Below are 11,903 nucleotides of genomic sequence, written 5' to 3' on the forward strand. Positions count from 1 at the left end.
CGACAAAGTGCCTTTCATCAACCGTCATTCACACGTTTTGACTCCGTGGTGTCTTCCAGCTTTATCAGCGTCAGTTTACTCCCTCTCTCTGTCTCTGGTGCCAAGCAAACGGTTATCTGATTCACCTCTCTGACACACACCTTGCTGGCTGCAACTGTGTGTCTATACTTGCCCTGCCTGGTCCAGCTACAATGCCATTTTATCACTCTGATCCCCTCTGCTCATATCTCAAAAGCATAAATTACTCTCCTGGGGGGTAAAAATCTTTGATCTCCACAAAGACAACATTCAGAAACACACAAAAAGGTTGTTTTCAGATTGACAAAAGTGATCCTTTGAAAAACCACACACAAGGTTTGGTATGACTTTCAAGGATGATAAAGCTGCATGATGTAGAATCATAAAAAAAACAACTTTAATATTACAGGACATTAACTGTATGGTATTCTTGTCCTGTAACATGCTGTAGGTGTAACAAGTTAAAAATGTCTCAGCACCCTACCCTCCCCGTGACCGTGGACCCAAACCCCGAACTTACCTCTCCGCCTTTGCCCTGAACACAAAAACCTGTGTTTTAATGATAGCGGGTGCAGAACATACACACACACACACACAGACACTAAATCATCTGCTTTAATGACCGAAGCAAGGATTTGTACAGTGAAAACCAATAAAAACCTCACAGAACAGAGGAGATTTACTATAAGAGAGACATGAAAGACTGAGCGAGAAAAAAAGAGAAATGGTGCGAGACACAGAGCAGTAAGAGATAAGATTGCTATCGCATTTGTGTAATAAATCACACCAGTTATGCCCGTCCTCATATGTGTGTATGTGTGTGAGTGAGTGTCCTTATAGTAATGCTTTGAGGTCTGTCATTCTAAATCTGTGAATTATGGGCAAGAGAAAGTAAAAGATAGTTACAGAGGACATTGTAGCCTTGACCAGACTGACTCCACATATTGAACTGTCTTTTCAGTCCACCGCTACAATGAGGCAACTTTTAGCAATTCGCTAACACAGTAGATGCTTTATTCATCAGGGGGATGAAGCTAAGTGATGCTCATTTTGCACAGAATTACGCTAAGGTGAGCCACAACCTTGCAGAGAAGGAAGTATAGCAAAATAAATAAATACATTAAATTAAAAAATACACACATTTAAAAGCAAATCCAAAATAGGGCACATCTAAAACAAAAAAACAACAGAAACAAGACACTGCACAGCTTTTTTTAAATTTCTTTTTTCATTTAACCAACTTCTATTTGACCTCATTTCAAAGTCAGGGCCTCCACATCCATCTGTTCATGTTACCATTATCAGCAGTGTGTGTGTGTGTCACAGCTGAAGGAACGCTTCTTATCTGTGTGCATGTGCGCCTGAGTGTTTGTTTTTATTGACTGTGCTTTATTTAACTAGGCAGGTCAAGTTAGAGCCAAATTACTTAATAATTGCCTGGCAAAAAGGGCTTTAGATAGAAGCACATCATCATCATACAGAAAATCACAACAGAATGAAAAGAAATACATTTAAAATACACAAGGGCAGAAATGGCACCACAGTAGTTTAGAAACAAGGCAAGGCCGCAGTTTGAATGATGAGCAGGGTCAGCGGGATTAAGATGTAGTGTATTCTATGTTATGAAAGGCTGGACATAAGAGAGTGGAGGATGACTGAATTACTCTTAATAAGAATGCCTGTAGTACATGTATGCATGTAACCAGAATGATACAACTGAAAGGCTACAGGAATAGTGAGACTGTGTGTATATTAAAGGCTTGTATGCAGTTTTATGCATTGTATGTATACATTTTTAATTTATTAGTGCTGCGGTACCTCCACACAGGCCAGCATGCTTCCACAACATCATGTGACGGGCTGGCTGATAAGGCAGCGGGCACACTGCCTGAACCCTCCTGTCTGCTGCTCCAGTAGACTGAATGGGATGTGACAGACTGCGAGTCAGACAAGCGGAAACCTCTTTCACTCTGTTGTTCTATTACTGAACATCAACACACATCCCACACAGATGAATACCTTGACCTGTTTTATCATATTATGGAAATGACTGGTCTGCAAGCACTGGGCTAAAGTGATGTGAACCATTCCTCGTGTGTCCAACACACCTGGCCAATAAAGCTGATTCTGATTCTGTGCTGCATTACTAATAAAGCAGTGCAGTCATTGTGAACATACTGTATCTAAGCTGCAGTCCCTCTACTTCCTGAATGAAACCACAGGCATGCTGCTGTTACCCAATACCTGATACACCACTGCAGAGTGAGAGTAAGACTGAGAATCAAGGAGGAGGACACACAGCAGAGAGGAGGAAACAAAGGAAGGGGGTGGACAAAAAGTAGCTTCTTCTCCTTATGAGTAGAGGCTCCATCATACAGCACTTCTCTGGGCTGCATGTATGCAGACATGCACTAGGGTTGGGTAGAGGCATAATTTGACTGTCTTTTAGATTTCTCTTCTGAAGATGCATTTAATATGTTCTTTTTCTTTTCTGTTTTGAACCCATGACAAAAGCTGAATTAGCCATTGCTTGACACACATTGCTGAGCATTGGACGGCCTGTGCGTTGGCTCCTCAGCATGCAACTTAGTCCATCTTTGCAGAAACATCTTGACAACTTCACGCATAATACTGTAGCAACTGATGTCTGCTGCAGGTTCTTTTAAGATCCCCTTGCTGAGTTACTTCAGCAGGTTAAAGCTTTTCTCCCTCTCTTCCCTTTGGATCTCACCTCTTCTCCTTTAGCCCTCTCTGACCGCTCTCTTCTATCTCTCTTATCAGAGCCCCGGCAATAAGCAGCAATCCCTCACTTTTAGTTCAAGAGAAAAGAGATAACCAGCTATGACTGCTCTTTCCACAAATGTACAATACCACAAGCTGACACAGCACCCACATGTCCTGTTTAAGACTCCACAGGCTAAATCACTATGACAAGTACAAATCATACAGTTGCAAACAGAAACATGTTCTCAATCAGCCCAGTAATATAAGCTGGTAAACCCTGGATTGTTTCATTCAAAAAACATCATCAAAACGATTCTTCATCATTTTGACAATGAAATGCGCATTCATGGCTTGGCCAGCTCAGAGGGATTCAAGACCCAGCTGTGTTGTCTGTCTCTGTCTCTTTACTTAGAAGTGTCTGTGTGTGCAGAGTCAACAGACTTTTATATACTGTATAAAATTATTTTAAAAAAGTTATATTATTAGAAAAAAAAAATAATTATTCTTTATAAAATGTATATTAATTATGTTAAATATATTTAGGCAGATAAAGGAATTATTAAAATAAGGGTAGGCATAATAAGCTGCAGCTTCAGCCTGGTATTCTGAATTGTTTGTTTGTTTTAAAATGTTTGCTATTGATTTGTTCACTTTTTGGAATCGTTTCTTTTGTGATTTGTAATGAATAAATAATGTGATAGATAAATAAATGCTGCTCACTGCAGGACATACAGTGCATTCCCCCTTGAGCCACTTCAGGGCCGATTAACCAGGCACAAACAGCATAAACAAGATAACATCTGCACTTGTTCTAACTTGTTACTTGCACTTGTTACATAAAGAAGGTTCCTCTATATAAGACAGCTTGATTTATAACACTGGCAAGCAATAGTAGGTGAGAAGAGTCAGCATTTCCCTTTTATCTGACAAAGTACATTTGATTCTAGTACTATGTGCTTGCTCTCAAAAAAACAGTGACAACTTCTGCTTTCTCATTACTCCTCACTTTGTTAGCCATAGTTCTCTGTCACATTCCAGTTGCCTTAGCAGTCACTAATTAACCATGTACAGTATGTTCCTGACTTCACCTTCTCCTCTGTGTGACACTCCTTCCCACTCACATCTTTCCTAGCTACTGGGAAGAAAGGCCACCTGAGCCTTGTGAAGGGGTCGTGTATCACGGCAGCCCACACATAGTGCCGTCACATTTATGTGTGACGTGTAGCTGTAGACTGCAGACACACAAGAACACAGATGCTAATACGTTTGCAGATATACTAAACACCAACAAAGGACACTCTAATCTCAGCCTGTGAAGGACGGAGGGAGCTTTCGGGTGTAATGAGCAGGACAATCATTCCCAAGCTGTCCTAATGGAAAAGCGATATGTGATTTCCAAAACAGCTCCCAGTGTTTGTGCATGCTTGTGTAATAAAATAATGTTTGAGGACATAAAGGGATTAAACTTCTAATGCAGCTGTTTTCACAGCTCCTGATATTTGTTCATTCAGCTCATGCAGCAACTATTCTGTACTTTGATCTTCTTCTAAGCTACATGATCAGTGTGTCACAGGACAAATTAGAACATTATGACATATTATCTTAGGGAAAAAGTGGCCGTGTGTCACGTCAAAATATACTGCATGCGTTGTTTTTAGAAATTTGATAGATACTTTATTTAAACATGATTCAAGACAAAAATAACAGATAGTTGCAAAGCTGGAGGTGTGTGTGACTGAGTTCTAGAGATGCTAGTGTTCCTCACTATCCAACACACACAAGCTGCAAATGGATGTGTGAATGGGGATGAAAAGCAGACATACAGCAGAAAGAGCATGAGCACTGATTTATGAACCTCATACATATATGATAAAGTACAAGAGAGTAAGATTTGATTTATTTCTTATCCAAATCTGTTGTGGCTGTGACTGGAAAGCAACATCTGGACCCTTCAGGACATGCTTGAAATCATTGCTCTATTCCTGCAATTTACTGTAATGCCTTGCAGATGGTACTGTGTGTGTGTGTTACATGGGTAATAACTCCTACAGCAGGAGCTGGAGGAGAACAAGCAGGAGCCACAGACTGTGTGGAGACTGATATCAAAAAGTAAACTGTACAAAATACGTAAGCATGGCTCAATAAGTCAAAATTATGTGTCCCTTGCTCAGGACACTGAAGGCGGGGGTGGTATCAGAAAACACATGCAATGGCTTCTGAGCCAGAGAGGTCAGTTTGCTGGGGTCTCTACGCCTTCAGCATTATAGCAAGTGATGTCACCACAAGGAGAAATTTGGCCTGGTTTCAATTATATTTACAATTTCTTGTCAATGTGGAGAAAACAGAAGCTCTGTGGTCACTTCTGTACATACAATATTGTGGCACTGGGGGGCAGGAGAGACTGTTGGAGGGGCCTCCCATAATGTCCCATGGGGTGCAATGTAAACAGCTCAGGGAGAGGGTCCGAGGCTGCATTCCTTGCAGCCAGAGCATGGTCTTTCTGGATGACCTTGCTCATGCTGCAGACTTCAAGGACATGCTGGCCGAACTGAAAGATGTTTTCCAAGCCATCCGCCAAGCTGGAGGGAAAGCATGGAGAACAGGTCATCGCCTACTACAGCTGCTCCCTGAGCCAACCAGAAAGGAACCGCTGCTGGACGTCATCTTGAGGATCTGCCACTTCTGACCCAAACTCTATGGGCAGATGTTCCACCTCCATCCTGACCATGCCTTCTTCACCTGGCTGCTCAACTTCAAGGGAGCTGAAACGGCAGCTGACCTGGTGGATATAGACCCTAAAGGACTATGGCTTTAAGTCCTCCACTTAACATAGGCGCCCTGTCCCAATGCCCGTGTAAGGAGGAGGAATGTCAGCATTGCCAGGTAGTGGAGGACTGAGATGCCCCCATTCCCCAGGAAGCAGTGCTGCAAACCACCAGCAACAGTGAGGACTCCCAGGTCACCCAACCAGCACCCCCTGATGACAAAGGCTGGAGCACTGCCAATCCCCAGCAGCTCCAGTGTGACCAGAGCTATGGACTATTTCACCAAGTGGCCGGACCCGTACACGGTTCCTGACCAGAGTTCCGCCACCACTGCAGACTGCCTTGTCAGTGAAATGTTCTGCTGACTTTGTGCGCCAGAGGAACTGCACGGTGACCAGGAGCAGAACTTTGAGACGGAGGTGTTTGCTGAGGTCTGTTGGAATCAGAAAAACTCAAACTACACCACTGCGTCCACAAAGTGAAAGACTGGCGGAGAGGTTCAACCGCACACTAGCCACGAAGCTTGCAATTCTAGCTGGCCCGGGGCAGTGCCTCAGGCTCCCTCAACAACTGAAGGACTTTGTGATGGCTCTCTGGGCTACTGGAAACAGTTGGCTGGGGGGGGGAGCTGTGTGGCATTGGGGGTCAGGAGAGATTGTGAGTGGGGCCTCCCATAATGCCCCACAGGGTGAGATGTAAAAGGTTTGGGCTTTTGGCAGGGTTCAGTGTGTGTGTGCCTGTGTTCTGTGTTGCTGTGGGTTGTCAGAAGGAAAAATAAAAGAGAAAAAGACAAGCATTGTCCTCTGGCTCCTTCTTCCAGCTAGCCAACATTATTCAACACAAATATTAGCGCACTATACACAAGAGGCTTCTGGTAAACTCAGTATCATGTGGCTAAAAGTACACGGTGATGTTGGGACTGGCTGGCAGTGAAATAGGCTGTCAGCTGCCAACGGGCATGAGGACATATTGAATATTTCTCAACTTGAAGATGGCTGTGAAAGAGGCAACCATATGCGCTAATGTACAATGTTCTGTACATGCACTGCCCAGGCAATGACTCATTTCTCGCCTTTAATTCCTGAATTAATAAACATTGACACAAATACAAAAAACTACTTAATTTAAATCTTGTTTTTCATTTATCCTAAACCTTATTTAACCAGTAATGTTTACTTTACCCTTTAGTTTAAAGGGTTAATATATAACCAGCCAGTTTGAGTTTCTGTCATTTGGCTTATGCAGCCTATTTGCCTTTTCCAAGTTCCATGTGTGCGTAAACATAACGCTGATGTCCAACCACTGGCTTATTTTCATGAGGAGCTGCGTAAAATGCATAAAAAGCAAAGCAATCCAAGCATTTAAGGAATCCAAATGAAATGTAGCCAACTTCTCTGTACTAAATAATGAAAGCAGTAATGGGTCCTCCTTAAAACAGGTCGTGCAGGTAGGCATTAAGAAATGCTGAACTAAAGGGAAGCTGGAATTTCTCTCGCTGAGCAATGAGCCGAGCCAAGCTGCAAGGTGAGCTGTGTGCACCTCTCCAGTCTGTACAGGAGTGCGCTCCACCGCCGTGCGCCTCGCCTGGCCTTGCCCCTCCCATCCCTCTGCTTAAACTCTCCTCTGTGCTCACCAATAAAGCGCTTTTTGTCCAGAGAGTCAGCACTTGAGCGCATTCCTTGACATGGAGGTTGGTGTACCTCCCCAAGGGATCTGATGAAGACTGTTCCTTACAAGTTTAACACGTTCACAGAAACTTTTTTTGAGAGCGCGCACACTCGGAAAACTACAAAGTCTGGAGTTATATCGGCGAACTGCTCCGCTTGGATCAAAACTGAAGAGCGACTGCGCACCTAACTTCACTTCTTCAGAGTTCAGGGTAAGTGTGTCCTGCCTCGACTCACAGAATAAGGATAAACATTTCATAGTTTTGAGCTCTAATATCCAACCTGGATCCAAGACTGTGTAAAGACGATGGTTATATTGACAAATACGGTTAGGTGACACGTTTATAGATCAACTGCGGTAATTAATTATATCCATTATCCAATACACAATCCAAACTTTTCGTAAGGTTTATACCCCTTTCAAAATATATCCCACCACGGAAGCTATTGCTCACTTAAGATGCGTTTTTGTTTTGTGTGACAGCTCCCTTAAGGGAAACCTTCAGTTCAACCTGTTTCTGTTTTGATCAACTTTACGTTAATAATATAGAATAGGTTTTATGAACTATAACAATACAATACGCATTTCGTGTTATTGTGAAAGCATCCCGGTGAAATGCTCGAGGATCCTGTAGCCCAGGTCTTTGTTGTGAGGAGTTAAGTACACACAGACATCAACGCTGCGCACAGGGTGCTTCAGATACTGCCAATAAAACAGAGCTCGTTTGTATTTTGGGAAAACGCAAGCGTGTGCGCGGAGCTAGGAGCCGCAATGAGGCGGGCTGGTGTTGCACCGCAGGACGCCGTGCAGCATGCAGGGCTCCAGTCGAGTGTCTGACCGACTCCGAGCCGTGTTCACCGCAGAGGGCAGCTGTTTCTGGGCTCAAACATCCAACAACATAAAGCTCGGTAGGACACAAGCTTTGGAATAGTTTCAATAGGCACTGAGGTCACATCATAAAGCCACTCCATTCAGTGTTTTAGCAACGAGATCAAAATCAGAATGTCTTGACAACATTTCGACAGCAAAAAATCTGGAGACAGGAGGGTAATAGTGTCCCAAATAATAAATGGTATCGGACTTTCTGTAGTTCACAGCATCCTTCTGTTAACTTCTAGTTTAAGACACTTTTCTTGCCCTTTTAGTGCATCATTGCTTCTCACTGAAAGAAAAATAATGATGCCAATGCCAAGCCTGGTTATCAGTGATGAATTGACCTGATGTGGCTTCATGATAGCTTAGAACATAAACATCTTGAGGAATGTACAAAAATATATATGTCTAAGTTTTGTAATCCAGCCAGGTTTCAGTCATAAACATGATTGGTTGATGTCCATCGACAGCTGCTACTGTTAAAAATGACCCATAACTTTATCATATCAAAAATAAAATATACTATGGTTGAAATGTGGATAAATTCCAACGCCAGATATAAAGTCAATCAGCTCAATAAATTGTTAGTTAGCTGAAGGCAGTACAATGCAGAAATAGACAAATGAAACAGTGATGTGAAGAAAGGTACACAGAGAAATTGGAGGTTCACTGGTTTCCTTCAGCATGTGCGCTTTAGAGAGATGAGGTAAAATTGCTCACAGATTAAATCTCAGTGACCTACTCCACCAATAAACATCTAATATAGTGACATGACTCAACACGCTTAGACCAATCTTTGTTTGACAAAGTAAAAATACAAGGAACTGTCAGTCCACTTGTTCTTCTCAGATAACCCCAGCTTCTCTTTCCAAATAATATAATAACATTAAACTTCAATTCCCTGAGAGGGATCGTTAAATAAGGAGCCTCGTTACCTCTTTAGTCCCAAAGGAGTTTAAGGTTAAAACTTACAGTTATGTAAGTGTTTATACTCAGTAGCTGGGGTGATGACCACAAACATGATCATACACATTTTGTTAAAGACATAAGCAGACAACAAAATAAGAGTTAAATTGAATGATTATTATGCAAACAACTCCTGGAAGCTCCCTCTTCATCAGAGATGCTTAATTCATGTAAAATCTTCTGACCACAGTGCTTTCAGGCAGATTAGCATCTTTTACACAGTCCCCACAAACAGGCATGGAAAATTACCGATGCTTTCCTGGGGCAATGAGGCAACCTAAACTACTCCAGTAGCCCTGCTGTTAACCTCTGCACTGGTGTACTGCTTGTTTCCTCACCATGTGTTTCCTTACAGACTGTCATTATGCTACTGAGGAAGGTACATGACATTATATAATGGCTGTAATTGGTATACATTAGGCTACTATACATAGCAGAGTAGCCACAGGAGGCCAATTATCCTTGACCTAGGTGGAGAGCTTTCAGGCTGCTATGTTGCACAGACTGAAACACAGCTCGACATTGTCGAGGATGCAGAAGGGTGCATGCATTATTATCTGTACGTGGAGCTGGACATTAGAGCTGCTTTATGCTCCAGTGTTTAACTCTCTTCATAGCAGACTGCTGAGTTTTGTACACTCACTTGTTGACACTGACATAACTGCTGAGAAAGGGACTGAAAAGTCTGAGGTGATAAATGTATGAAAAATAAGGAGATAGAGAGAAAGAATAAATGATTTAGGGTTGTGTTCTTCTTCAATTAAAGTCAAGAGCTTGTAAAAGTAATAGCAGTTGTGTAATATACCTATGACAACAATGTGCAATTGGGAATGCCAGTGAGCGGATTATCCCTGACCTCGGAACATTTAGTGCCTTTAAATGTCAGTCTGTGGACCGGAAGCAAGACTCAGCTGAAGAAACCCTTAAACAATCAAGCATAGGCCTGCTGTTACGCCACCGTGACAGTGATGTCGAAACCACATTACCCATCTAGAATCTAGTTACAATCATTGTGTCAAACTGTACTTTTATCTGTTATTTATTTTACAAAATCAAGGCTGGCATTTCATCATCTGTGCCAAGGAGCTTGGGAAAAAACCAACATTGATGTCTTAAATCCGCTGCTGACGATGACAGACAGTTGTGGTTGTTCATTTGTTGTGTTGAGACGTGACTAAAAGATCTTCTGGACATTTTACAGGAGCTTGTTGTGCCTGCATATTTACTTTTTAACACAGCATGATAGTTTGTGATGAATCCTGCTACTTTTTTTTCTCCAAACTAGCCAAGAGCAGCGGTTTCCACATACTGCCAAAGCACAGTTTTACTCAGTGCCTGAAGCATCCTATCCTAAGCATTAGAAGGATTAAAAGGTTAAAAGTCAGGTGCTGCACATCAGATTGTACCCCGGTTGACAACCAGGAGTCAGAGCTGCCCTCTCTCAGAGGCATCTTAAATAAAACCCGTGGCTTCAAAGACCTCAGCCTCACACATCAATGCTGACCCAGAGGTATGTGGAGGCAAACCCCAGCCCGTACGCCTGCCAAGCTAAATTGGAGAAGAGTTTGCCGATGCAGTCAAATGATGCATTCAGAAGAACCACTTCAAAACCTTGCAAAAATATACACACACATGCAAAGGGATCTGAGGGCTTTGGAGTGCCCCAGCTTGAGAGCAAACTCCAAATAACTGCTGCCCTCTGTGCCCAATATGCTCAGTATGCTTTTTGTAGCCTGATTTTGCCAGTTTGTCTGTTTTCCAAAGCAGATGACACTTTACAAACATGGCATGAAAAAGAGTATTTAACGTTAAATGAAAGTGTGCTCTTTTTAAACCTACAGTACTGTTGGAAAATCTGTAAAAAGACAAAAATCCCCCAAATTCCTAAACTGACTCCAGTGAAGTGCTGAGGGAGAGACAGATGGAGAAAGAGAGAGGGGATGAGAGGGAGGATGCTCGCCCCAGAAAGCCACCACAAATTGCTGCATTTCAGTGGGCTCGTAAAAAAAAAAGAGAGAGAGAGAGAGAAATGGCTCTTAATCTAAGGTTGTAATTACCTCTAGACAGCTCTGTAATTAGGAAATGAACCTTAAAATAGAGCATCCTGGGCAAGAGCAAAGCAAGGGCACACATACCTACTGTTTACTGTTTGACCTAAACCAGAACTAGTAAAGACAGATCTCCCTTTGAGAACAAGGTCAAATATTTAACCACAAGTCATCAATGACTAATGAAAATTAAACAACCACAGAGATGAACATTAACTCTTAACACTGAATGTGTGGGTATCTGTGGGTATCGTGTGCATGTCTGCTTGTCATCGGGTCACCATGTGTCCAAGACCTTGTTTGTCACAGTAAGTGGTGACATTCACACTAATGTAGGCACGTCGTGCATACAAGCTGACACATGCACAAGAAGCATGCACTCTGTTTCATGACATTGATCAGTGTTGGTTGTTTTCTAGCCCCCTTTTTAATTAATGACTATTTCAGTCACACAAGACCACAGATAGCGTTATCTGCAGCTGTCCGCACCATAGGTGTGCAAGAGGTACCCTGAAAGAGAGGATTTGTGCACGTATTCACACACTCATTCGTTGCAATCAACAGGCGAGTGGTTACAACAGTCAGTGCCACAAGTCACGGCTTGTCACTAATGCCCATTCAACATACAAGAAGCATCATATAAAACAGCAAGCTTCTCAGCACTCCTACAGCAAAATACCAAGTTTTTCTCTGTTTATCACCCGTCTTCAGCAGGTTTAGGGCTTAGGCTCATGCTTTGAGCCATGATTTTGACAAATTGTTGGCAGTAACAGATGATGCCACTACATGGTCCTTACATGTCAGATTGCTAGGCTGTGTTCTGCCTTAGGAGAGATTTAAA

The 11,903-nt window shown here is 42.5% G+C and overlaps 2 protein-coding genes across 3 annotated transcripts in view; one reads left to right on the forward strand and one right to left on the reverse strand.

Annotated features, from left to right (window-relative positions):
• The window catches only part of LOC109972910 (mitochondrial import inner membrane translocase subunit tim16-like), a 94,829-nt gene that overhangs the window by 20,356 nt on the left and 62,570 nt on the right, over positions 1–11,903 (reverse strand). The window lies entirely within an intron of this gene.
• The window catches only part of vasnb (vasorin b), a 21,672-nt gene continuing 16,936 nt past the window's right edge, over positions 7,168–11,903 (forward strand). Inside the window, exon 1 of the mRNA XM_020622149.1 lies at positions 7,168–7,386. The gene's annotated coding sequence lies outside the window, so the exon portion shown is untranslated. The remainder of the gene's footprint in view (positions 7,387–11,903) is intronic.

This window comes from Monopterus albus, unplaced genomic scaffold, assembly GCF_001952655.1.
Source record: "Monopterus albus unplaced genomic scaffold, M_albus_1.0 scaffold273.1, whole genome shotgun sequence".
Lineage (NCBI taxonomy): Eukaryota > Metazoa > Chordata > Actinopteri > Synbranchiformes > Synbranchidae > Monopterus > Monopterus albus.